Here is an 11,458-nt window from a genome sequence, read left to right as displayed (position 1 = left end):
GCAACTCATTGACCTCTTGGCAATCATGATTGATTGAGCCCCAATCCCTTGGTGACTCAATCTATCAGATCTTAATCAATAGCCAATTCCTTGGTCTAATTACTCATGAAGAGAGATATGCTTGGTCCCTAATTATACCACACATCATCATAGGTCCAAGTAGAGGGGGAATTTTATGTCACCATATCCAAACATCAAAACCCATATCCTACTCAAGTGTGAGAAGGGATTTCTAGCATGATTTCATGTTTCCTTTTCCAAGGCTACCATGAAACCCATTTTATATTCAACCCCTTTTCCAAGGTGATTGAACACTAGCATGAAGAACAAAATTCTTTCTAGTAAATCAAAGAGAAGATGAAGAGAAGAAGAAATTCACTATCATTAATCCATCAAGTACAACAGAGCTCCCTCTCTCAATGAGAGGGAATTCAACTACTCATAGCTCAAGAAAAAGTAAAAGATGGAAAAAGTGAATCTAACTATCCTTCAACTAATAGCTCAACTGGTTAACCCTTTCTTCAGTACTTCCAAGGGGTATATATACTACTCGTAGCAATAGAAAATAAAGAAAAATACAAAAGTGAAAGTAAAATTACATTTTGGAGGGAAAAGAAACTCATAAAACGTGATCTCCCAGCTGGCGTGTGATTGGCGCTTCAGTGGCATGCCACGCCTTGCCCTAATTCTGCCTTGGCGTGCCACGCCCAATCCTCAAGTGGCACACCTCCCTTCACTGACCACCCTGGCGTGCCACAGCTTCCAACCCAAGTGGCACGCCCAGGGTTCTTTTAAACCTTGGATAGCTTGGCGTGCCACGCCTTCGAACCCAAGTGGCACGCCCAGGCCTTTTTAAAGCTTTGGTTAGCCTGGCATGCCACGCCTTCGAGCTCAAGTGGCATGCCCAGGCCTTTTCCCTCTCTTTTCTAGCTTTTGGAAATTTGAACTAGCGTGGCACGCTCAGGGTTTGGCGTGCCACGCCCATGCTATGTGCTTGACCTATCTCTCTGGAAAGTTGAACTAACGTGGCACGCCTAGAGTTTGGTGTGCCACGCCCTTCGTGTGCTTGGCTCCTCTGCTTGGCGTGCCACGCCCAGAGCTCAAGTAGCACACCCAGGTCTTCTCTTGGGTGATTGGTGATGGTGGCGTGCCATGCCTTCGATACCAAGTGGCACGCCCAGTTGATTTTTAAAGCTGGCGTGCCACGCCTTCGATACAAAGTGGCACGCCCATATGGTTGGCCTTGTTTCTCCCTCTCTAGAAAGTATAACCAGCGTGCCACCCCCAGATGTTGGCGTGCCATGCCCATCATTTACCTTGGTTCCAGTAGCTGGCGTGCCACGACTAGTATTCAAGTGGCACGCCCAGGTAAGGATCTTTTGCTGGCGCGCCACGCCTTCGACACCAAGTGGCACGCTCAGCCTTTGCTTTGGCCTTCTTTGTACCTTGGCGTGCCACGCCCAGATGCTCAAGTGGCACGCTCAGGTAAGGGTGGAAACTTAGCGTGCCACGCCTTGATGCTCAAGTGGCACGCCCAACCTTTTTAACCTTCAACTTCCTCTCTGGAATTTTGTACCAGCATGCCACGCCAAGCTGCTCAAGTGGCACGCCCATTCATTTGTGTCCTTCTTAGCTTTGGCGTGACACGCCTGGTTCCTCAAGTGGCACGCCCAAGTGATTTTAAAGCTGGCGTGCCACGCCTTCGACACTAAGTGGCAAGCCCATGGATTAAGTGGTGAGTTTTGCAGGCCACGCCTAGCCTGGCATCCCACGCCCCTTTGGTGGCCGTCATTGTTGCTCTCTGGAAAGTTGCACTGGCATGCCACGCCCAGCTCCTGTCGTGCCACGCCCATGTGAATGCTAGAGGATCCTCTCTGGACTCTAGTACTGGCATGCCATGCCCAGCTTCTTTTGTTGTTTTCTCCCCCATTTTGACGTCTTTTTCTGCTGAAATTCAGCACAAAGCCATTTCAAAGCAATATACTGTAATGTTTATCAATTGATGCATGAATTACAATAATTTAATGAGATTATGCCCTTTTATGGTCTTTTTTATGCAAGAAGAAAGGGTAGATGATGCAAGTCATCACAACACCAAACTTAAGCTTTGCTTGTCCCAAGCAAATTAGTGTGAGTAGCCCCTTTTTATGACTTAAGACTTTGACCTTGAATAGATGCAAACCTGACTAAGATTAGGACTAAGTGCTTAACACATGCATGAATAATTTTATTTCAATGTCACAAAGGTTCCTAGATCCTTGGGGGTTCCTTCAAGTATAAGCTTCAGAGGTCTATTTTATTGATTGTCACCTTGAAGTAGCAAGAGTTATTTCATTTTCTTTTTGTTTGTTCTTTCTTTTCCATTTATTGACCACGACTCTAAGTGTTTTGTCTCAAGACAACCCTTTAATTAGGCTTTCAATTAGCACTCCCAAACCAGTTGGCTTTAGGGTACTAGGTATTGAAACACCCCCAAGAATTTACTTGCCCAGGCCTCTTCTTGACACATCTTCACCACAAGCATCTACTAGGTTCTCTAACTCTTGGGAGCTTCTTAATGCTTCTTTCCCTCCTAGTAGTTGATGCTCAGAGCCTTGGGTCTTTATTGCTTATTACTTCTTGGTTCTATAGATGTTCAAGGAATACCCCTTAACCTTTACGTGTCATACCTCCTAGGACTAGTTGCCTTTCATGATTTATTTTCCCCTTTTATTCATTCAAGGTTCTACACTTAGTTTCCTGTTTCTTAGTTTTTGAATGATCTCTCTTGGTCTTAATTTCTTTTATTCTTGCAACTCACAACAATTCTTATAAAGACAAACTATGCTTTTATTGATATTGTAAAAACTTGAAAAACATTGTATTTTCTTTCTTGAAATTAAAAAGGACTCACAAAAGACTTCATGATAAAAAAAACTAGGCAGTGAAAATAAACTATCCTAATGTTGCAATTATTAAAAAAATAGAATTTAAAACAAAGAGAAAAACTTAAACATGATTCAGAATTTAGAGAGTGTCAATCATGGGACTTAACAACCTTGAGCAGCCTAAACTTCAGTTCATTGGCCCTTTGCCTATGTCCTTCTTTTTGTAAAGGGAGGAGTCATCTTTATCCTTGTTGGAGGATCCTTCTTGTGCTTTCTTGTCCTTAGGCTTCCAAAATCCTAGCCTTCTCATGTAGTTTCTTTCATCCTCTTTATGCTTGGCCAGAATTTTTTCTTGTCTTACACTTAACTCCTCCATCCCTTGCATGAATGTTGGGTATCCGGGGTTTAGAGCGGCCATAGCATTACACAAGTGATTCAGTTTTGCTTGTGTATTGATACCATATTGCCTCCTTGAAATGGTTCTAGCATCATAAAGATGTCTGAACTCAGTGAGGTTCCTTTGTTGCCATTTGCCTTGCTCTACAATTTTGTCAAGTGCACTTCGCATCTCTCCCCAGTCGAACTGTTCTTGCTGCTCCTTCCTCATGTGTTCCCAGTTCCCTTGGAGTTATTGTATGCTTTGGTTCACTTGGCTTCATTGTTGTTGTTGAGTCTCCTTGAGTTGATTGACATCCTCCTTCAGATGTTGTAGGTCTCCTTTTATTTGGAGTACATCTCCTTGCAATTGTTCCCAATTGAATTCCTCTGAAAAATGTTGGTATTGTTGGTATGGTGGTGGTTGGAGTGCTAGGAAATGTGGTTGCTTGTTTGTCTCTTCTTGTTGTTGTTGTTGCACATGTGGCTCATGAGCATGAGTCCTATGTTCCCTGGCCCTTTGAAGTGGGTTGACAGCCACCACTTTGGCCATCTACTTGGCAGTTATGGGTTTTTCTTGCTCTACTAGCACTTCATCAATTATCCTCTCCACCCCTGCTTTATCACACAGCCTTTGGATGATGCTGGGGAATGCCAACCTTGAGCTATCTTTGGTGCTTTTCAGAATTTTGTTGATGTTGTTGGCAATCAATTCCGCAACATTGATATTCTCATATTTCATGATGCTGTATATGAGCACAGCTCTCTCTTTGGTCACCTCTGAAGTGTTGGATGTAGGGATTAGGGACCTCCTCACAAAATCCAACCACCCTCTAGCTTGGGAGCTCAAGTCTCTTCTTCTCAGTTGGTTGGGCCTCCCATCCTTGTCATTTATCCATTGCACATTCAAAACACAGATTTCATTTAGATTTCATCAAATCCTGGGTCTTGTTGCTTCATTTTCTCCTCATAGCTCCGGGTTGAGGTTGTCTGCTTCACCATCAGTGTCCTCTCTATGTTAGTGGGGCTGTAATCAATGGACTTCCCCCTTGCATAGCTAAGATAGCCATGAGGTTGTCCTGGTTGAGGCACAGCATTAGCATAGAACTCTCTCACCAAGCTTTCCACTACCTTCTTTGGTGGGTTGCACAAGAGTGCCCAGCCTCTATTGTTTATCTCCCTGTTGATCTCAGGGTGCTCATTCCTCCCCAGCTGGAAACCGACCTCTGGGATGATCTCCCTCTCACTTACCCAGCCATAAAACTGGTTTTGGTTGAATGAGGAGAGAAACTTATACTCATTGAAACCTGAACTTGAGGATCCAGAAGTTCGTTCCTTAGTCTTTCTTTTCTTTGATGTTGTTGAGGTTTTTGGTGGTGCCATTGGATTGAGGAGGTGTGTTTAAAGATTTGAAGAAGGTATTGGGGAAGGTTGCAAAAGAGAGTAAGAAAATCAAAGTTTTGCTCCAACACCAAACTTAGAGCTTGATCGTCCTGATCAATAAAAAGGTAGGGAAGTAGTGAAAGAAGGCTAAGGGGAACGAAAAAGAGATGAGAGGAAGGAAGGCTTTGTGGAGTCTTTTTGTCTGTGAGATGGGGTTTGAAGTGTGGGGAGAGGTGGGAAAAGTAGGGGTTTTTATAGGTGTGTAAAGTGGGGTTCGAATGGTGGGAAGTAAAGGAATTCAATGTTTTCCCACTTGGGGAGTGGCGCCTAGCGTGGGAAGAGGCGCGAATCCTTATCTCACTTCTCTTCCTGCATGTTTTGATTTCCAAAGTGCAAGTACACTTTGACCTCATTGCTTTATATGCTATCAATCATGTGGGTCCCATTCTCTCTCCTGAAAATAAAATTGAAACCTCATTAGTAATGATAAAAGAATCCTCCACATTCCTCTTTGATATGGATGACTGAATTTGCAACTGATGGGTGTCCTTTGGGGACACCAAACTTAATCCTATTGCATCATAATAAATTGGATTTATCGTTGGGTTTTTAATGTGTTCATAAAGGTAGAATAATTCTAATCTTTTCATATACTTTTGCTTTCATCCTCTATTGAACACATTTAAACCACGTTTCGGCTCTCCCCAATATATTAGATGCTTTCAGATTTAGTAGTATTGGACTTTGCTAGATGGTGGTGTGTGGTGGTGGCCATACCAAACTTAATCTTTGGGCTTACCTTTAATCATAATTTGTTCAAGATTAGTAAGCCTAGATTAAGTAAATTGGTGGCCACACCAAACTTAATCTCTGGGCTTACCTTTAATCATAATTTGTTCAAGATTAGTAAGCCTAGATTAAGTAAATTGGTGGCCACACCAAACTTAGCTTTTTAGCTAGCTCTCATCCCAATAGCTCATCATTAGCACAGGTATTCATCAAATTGCATTTTTAGACCAAAAGAAAACAGAATATAAGGGTCTCCTACTATCAAAACCGAAAACAAAATTCTTAATCCACTATCTACAATCTACTTCTTAGAAGGCAAGAAAACATAAATTTTCAACTGAAACTCAAACTATCTAAATAGGCAAATTTTAATTACTTCTAGGAAAGCAATAAATCAAAAGGATATAAAGTGTTGGGGTGCCTCCCAACTAGCATTTTTTTATCGTCATTAGCTTGACGTTCTTCCTTGTTAGCTAAGGTTGTAGCTCACTCTCTTCTCATCCAGTGAGTCCCCTAGGTAATGCTTGAGTCTATGGCCATTCGCAGTGAAGGTCCTTTGTGTTTTGTCTTCTATGAGTGATGAGCGGATAATTTATACGCTTTTTGGCATTATTTTTAGTATATTTTTGGTAGGATCTAGTTACTTTTAGGGATGTTTTTATTAGTTTTTATGTTAAATTCACATTTCTGGACTTTACTATGAGTTTGTGTGTTTTTCTGTGATTTCAGGTATTTTCTGGCTGAAATTGAGGGACTTGAGCAAAAATCAAATTCAGAGGTTGAAGAAGGACTGCTGATGCTATTGGATTCTGACCTCCCTGCACTCAAAGTAGATTTTCCAGATCTACATAACTCCAAATGGCGCGCTCTCAACGGCGTTGGAAAGTAGACATCCAGGGCTTTCCAGCAACATATAATAGTCCATACTTTGCCTGAGTTTAGACGACGCAAAAGGGCGTTGAACGCCAGTTCTACGCTGCAGTCTGGAGTTAAACGCCAGAAACACGTCACGAACCAGAGTTGAACGCCAAATACACGTTACAACTTGGCGTTCAACTCCAAAAGAAGCCTCTGCATGTGTAAACTTCAAGCTCAGCCCAAGTACACACCAAGTGGGCCCCGGAAGTGGATTTATGCATTAATTACTTACTTCTGTAAACCCTAGTAACTAGTTTAGTATAAATAGGACTTTTTACTATTGTATTTACATCTTTGGATTATCTTTTGATCTATTGATCACGTATGGGGGCTGGCCACTTGGCCATGCCTAAACCTTTCACTTATGTATTTTTCAACGGTAGAGTTTCTGCACTCCATAGATTAAGGTGTGGAGCTCTGCTGTTCCTCATGATTTAATGCAAAGTAGTACTGTTTTTCTATTCAATTCAATTTATTCCGCTTCTAAGATATCCATTCGAACCCAAGAACATGATGAATGTGATGATTATGTGATGCTCATCATCATTCTCATCATCATCATCATCATCATCATTCTCACTTGTAAACACTTCCGTTCTACATGCAAACAAGCTAGAATGAATATCTCTTGGATATCTAATACAGGGGACCGAGTCCGAGATATTAGAATCTTCGTGGTATAAGTTAGAACCTATGGATGGCCATTCCTGAGATCCGAAAAGTCTAAACCTTGTCTGTGGTATTCTGAGTAGGATCTGAGAAGGGATGGCTGTGACGAACTTCAAACTCGCAAGTGCTGGGCGTAGTGACAGACGCAAAAGGAGGGGGAACCCTATTCCAGTATGATCGAGAACCTCCAGATGATTAGCCGTGCCGTGACAGAGCATTTGGACCTTTTTCACAGAGAGGATAGGATGTAGCCATTGACAACAGTGATGCCCTATATAAAGCTTGCCATGGAAAGGAGTAGGACTGGTTGGATGAAGACAGCAAGAAACCAGAGGTTCAGAGGAACGAAAGCATCTCTATATGCTTATCTGAAATTCTCACCAATGAATTACATAAGTATTTCTATCTTTATTTTCTGTTTATTTATTATTATTATTCAAAAACTCCATAACCATTTGATATCCGCCTGACTGAGATTTACAAGGTGACCATAGCTTGCTTCAAGCCGACAATCTCCGTGGGATCGACCCTTACTCACGTAAGGTTTTATTACTTGGATGACCCAGTGCACTTGCTGGTTAGTTGTATCGAAGTTGTGACAAATTATGAACTAAGATTAGAGCACCAAGTTTTTGGAGCCATTACCATGGATCACAATTTCGTGCACCAAGTTTTTGGAGCTGTTGCCGGGGATTGTTCGAGTTTGGACAACTGACGGTCCGTCTTGTTGCTCAGATTAGGTAATTTACTTTTTGTTTTTTTTTTCAAAAATATTTCTTCAAAAATCTTTCAAAAAAATTTTTTTTTCCTTTTGTTTTCTAAAATTATTCAAAATTTTTAAGAATGAATTCTAGAGTTTCATGGTAACATGTTGAAGCCTGGCTGGCTGAAAAGACATATCCAAATTCTTTTGGATTGAGCTTCCACTTGTCAACATAAAAGGCATGTATATGAAGTTGGATGAAGTATCAGCTGTTATATGCCTGATTTGTATCTTCTAAAGCTTGGCTGGCTAGTGAGCCATGTCTAACCCTTGGATTGGAGCTTTAGGCTAACATTGAAAGATTCCTGGAATTCTTATTAAAAATTTTGAATTTATTATTTTCTTTTTCCTATATGTTTTTCGAAAAAAAAAATTAAAAGAAAATACAAAAAAATCATAAAATCATAAAATCAAAAATATTTTATGTTGTTTGTTTGAGTCTTGAGTCAATTTTTAAATTTGGTGTCAATTGCATTTTTTTCTAAAAAAAAAATTTATGCATTTTTCGAAAATTCATGCATTCATAGTGTTCTTCATGATCTTCAAGTTGTTCTTGGCCAGTCTTCTTGTTTGATCTTCATATTTTCTTGTTTTGTGTCTTTTCTTGTTTTTCATATGCATTCTTGCATTCATAGTGTCTATACATGAAAAATTTCTAAGTTTGGTGTCTTGCATGTTTTCTTTTCTTGAAAATTTTTCAAAAATAAGTTCTTGATGTTCATCTTGACATTCATAGTGTTCTTGATGTTCATCTTGACATTCATAATGTTCTTGCATGCATCACAGGTTTAGATCCAAAATTTTCATGCATTGCATCATTTTTCATGTTTTTCTCTTTCATCATTAAAAATTAAAAAATCAAAAAAATATCTTTCCCTTTTTCACTCATAAATTTTGAAAATTTGGATTAACTTTTTCAAAAATTTTTAAAATCTAGTTGTTTCTTATGAGTCAAATCAAATTTTCAATTTGAAAATCTTATCTTTTTCAAAATCATTTTCAAAAATTAAATCTTTTTCATTTTTCTTATTTATTTTTGAATATTTTAAAAATATTTTTCAAAAAAATCTTTTTCTTAATTTTATTTCATAATTTTTGAAAATATCATCAAAAATTAATGTTTTGATTCAAAAATTTCAAGTTTGTTACTTGCTTGTTAAGAAAGATTCAAACCTTAAGTTCTAGAATCATATCTTGTGATTACTTGTGAGTCAAGTCATTAATTTGGATTTTTAAAATCAAATCTTTTTCAAAACTAATTTCAATCATTTCTTTTCAAAAATATCTTTTTATCCTATCTTTTTAAAATATCTTTTCTAACTTCTTATCTTCTTATCTTTTCGAAATTGAATTTCAAATCTTTTTCAACTAACTAATTGACTTTTTGTTTGTTTCCTATCTTTTTCAAAACTACCTAACTAACTATCCCTCTCTAATTTTCGAAAATGCCTACCTCTTTTTCAAAAATTATTTTTAATTAATTAATTGTTTTAAATTTTAATTTTAATTTTATCTTAATTTTCGAAAATCATTAACTCTTTTTCAAAATCTATTTTTCGAAATTCCCTCTCTCCCATCTCCTTCTATTTATTTATTACTTACTAACACTTCTCTTCATCTCATATCGCTGCTCTCCTCACCCTTATGTTTGGATTCTCCTCCCTTCTCTTTCCTTACATTACATTCTTTTCTTCTTCCACTCACACAAAGGAACCTCTATACTGTGGTAAAAAGGATTCCTATTATTATTATTCTGTTCCCTTCTCTTTCATATGAGCAGGAGCAAGGACAAGAACATTCTTGTTGAAGCAGATCCTGAACCTGAAAGGACTCTAAAGAGGAAACTAAGAGAAGCTAAAATACAACAATCTAGAGACAACCTTACAGGAATTTTCGAACAGGAAGAGGAGATGGCAACCGAAAATAATAATAATGCAAGGAGGATGCTTGGTGACTTTACTGCACCTAATTCCAATTTACATGGAAGAAGCATTTCCATCCCTACCATTGGAGCAAATAATTTTGAGCTTAGTTTCTCTGATGCAACAAAACTGCAAGTTTCATGGACTTCTATCTGAAGATTCGTTTCAGTTCTTAACTGAATTCTTGCAGATCTGTGATACTGTTAAGACTAATGGAGTAGATCCTGAAGTCTACAGGCTCATGCTTTTCCCGTTTGCTGTAAGAGACAGAGCTAGAACATGGTTGGACTCACAACCTAAAGATAGCCTGAACTCTTGGGATAAGCTGGTCAAGGCTTTCTTAGCCATGTTCTTTCCTCCTCAAAAGCTTAGTAAGCTTAGAGTGGATGTCCAAACCTTCAGACAGAAAGAAGGTGAATCCCTCTATGAAGCTTGGGAGAGATACAAGCAACTGACCAAAAAGTGTCCTTCTGACATGCTTTCAGAATGGACCATCCTGGATATATTCTATGATGGTCTGTCTGAATTAGCTAAGATGTCATTGGATACTTCTACAGGTGGATCCATTCACCTAAAGAAAACGCCTGCAGAAGCTCAAGAACTTATTGACATGGTTGCTAACAACCAGTTTATGTACACTTCTGAGAGGAATCCTGTGAGTAATGGGACACCTCAGAAGCAGGGAGTTCTTGAAATTGATGCTCTGAATGCCATATTAGCTCAGAATAAAATATTGACTCAGCAAGTCAATATGATTTCTCAGAGTCTGAATGGAATGCAAGCTGCATCCAACAGTACTCAAAAGGCATCTTCTGAAGAAGAAGCTTATGATCCTGAGAACCCTGCAATAGCAGAGGTGAATCACATGGGTGAACCATATGGAAACACCTATAATCTCTCATGGAGAAATCACCCAAATTTCTCATGGAAGGATCAACAAAAGCCTCAACAAGGTTTTACTAATGGTGGAAGAAATAGGTTTAACAATAGTAAACTATTTCCATCATCCACTCAACAACAGACAGAGAATTCTGAGCAGAATCCATCTAGGTTAGCAAATTTAGTCTCTGATCTATCTAAGGCCACTCTGAGTTTCATGAATGAAACAAGGTCTTCCATTAGAAATTTGGAGGCACAAGTGGGCCAGCTGAGTAAGAAGATCACTGAAACCCCTCCTAGTGCTCTCCCAAGCAATACAGAAGAAAATCCAAAAGGAGAGTGCAAGGCCATTGACATAACCATCATGGCCGAATCCAAGGAGGAAGGGGAGGACGTGAATCCCAAGGAGGAAGACCTCCTGGGACGTCCAGTGATCAATAAGGAGTTTCCCTCTGAGGAACCAAAGGAATCTGAGACTCATCTAGAGACCATAGAGATTCCATTGAACCTCCTTATGCCATTCATGAGTTCTGATGAGTATTCTTCTTCTGAAGAGAATGAGGATGTTACTGAAGAGCAAGTTGCCAAGTTCCTTGGTGCAATCATGAAGCTGAATGCCAATTTATTTGGTAATGAGACTTGGGGAGATGAACCTCCCCTGTTCACCAATGAACTAAATGCATTGGATCAACTGAGATTGCCTCAGAAGAAACAGGATCCTGGAAAGTTCCTAATACCTTGTACCATAGGCACCATGACCTTTGAGAAGGCTCTATGTGACCTTGGGTCAGGAATAAACCTCATGCCACTCTCTGTAATGGAGAAACTGGGAATCTTTGAGGTGCAAGCTGCTAGAATCTCATTAGAAATGGTAGACAATTCAAGAAAAGAGG

At 39.4% G+C, this 11,458-nt stretch overlaps 1 non-coding gene across 1 annotated transcript; it reads right to left on the bottom strand.

The window, feature by feature from the left end:
- Positions 1–10,059: 10,059 nt before the first annotated feature.
- On the bottom strand, positions 10,060–10,167 carry LOC148580214 (small nucleolar RNA R71). Its single transcript, XR_015895996.1, has one exon. It is a non-coding gene; the product is annotated as a small nucleolar RNA R71 (small nucleolar RNA).
- Positions 10,168–11,458: the final 1,291 nt, after the last annotated feature.

The sequence above is a fragment of the Arachis ipaensis genome, chromosome B10, assembly GCF_059453495.1.
Source record: "Arachis ipaensis isolate K30076 ecotype BB chromosome B10, ASM5945349v1, whole genome shotgun sequence".
Classification (NCBI taxonomy): Eukaryota; Viridiplantae; Streptophyta; class Magnoliopsida; order Fabales; family Fabaceae; genus Arachis; species Arachis ipaensis.
The sequence above is the reverse complement of the archived record's forward strand: the minus strand, read 5'-3'. Positions and strand labels throughout refer to the sequence as shown.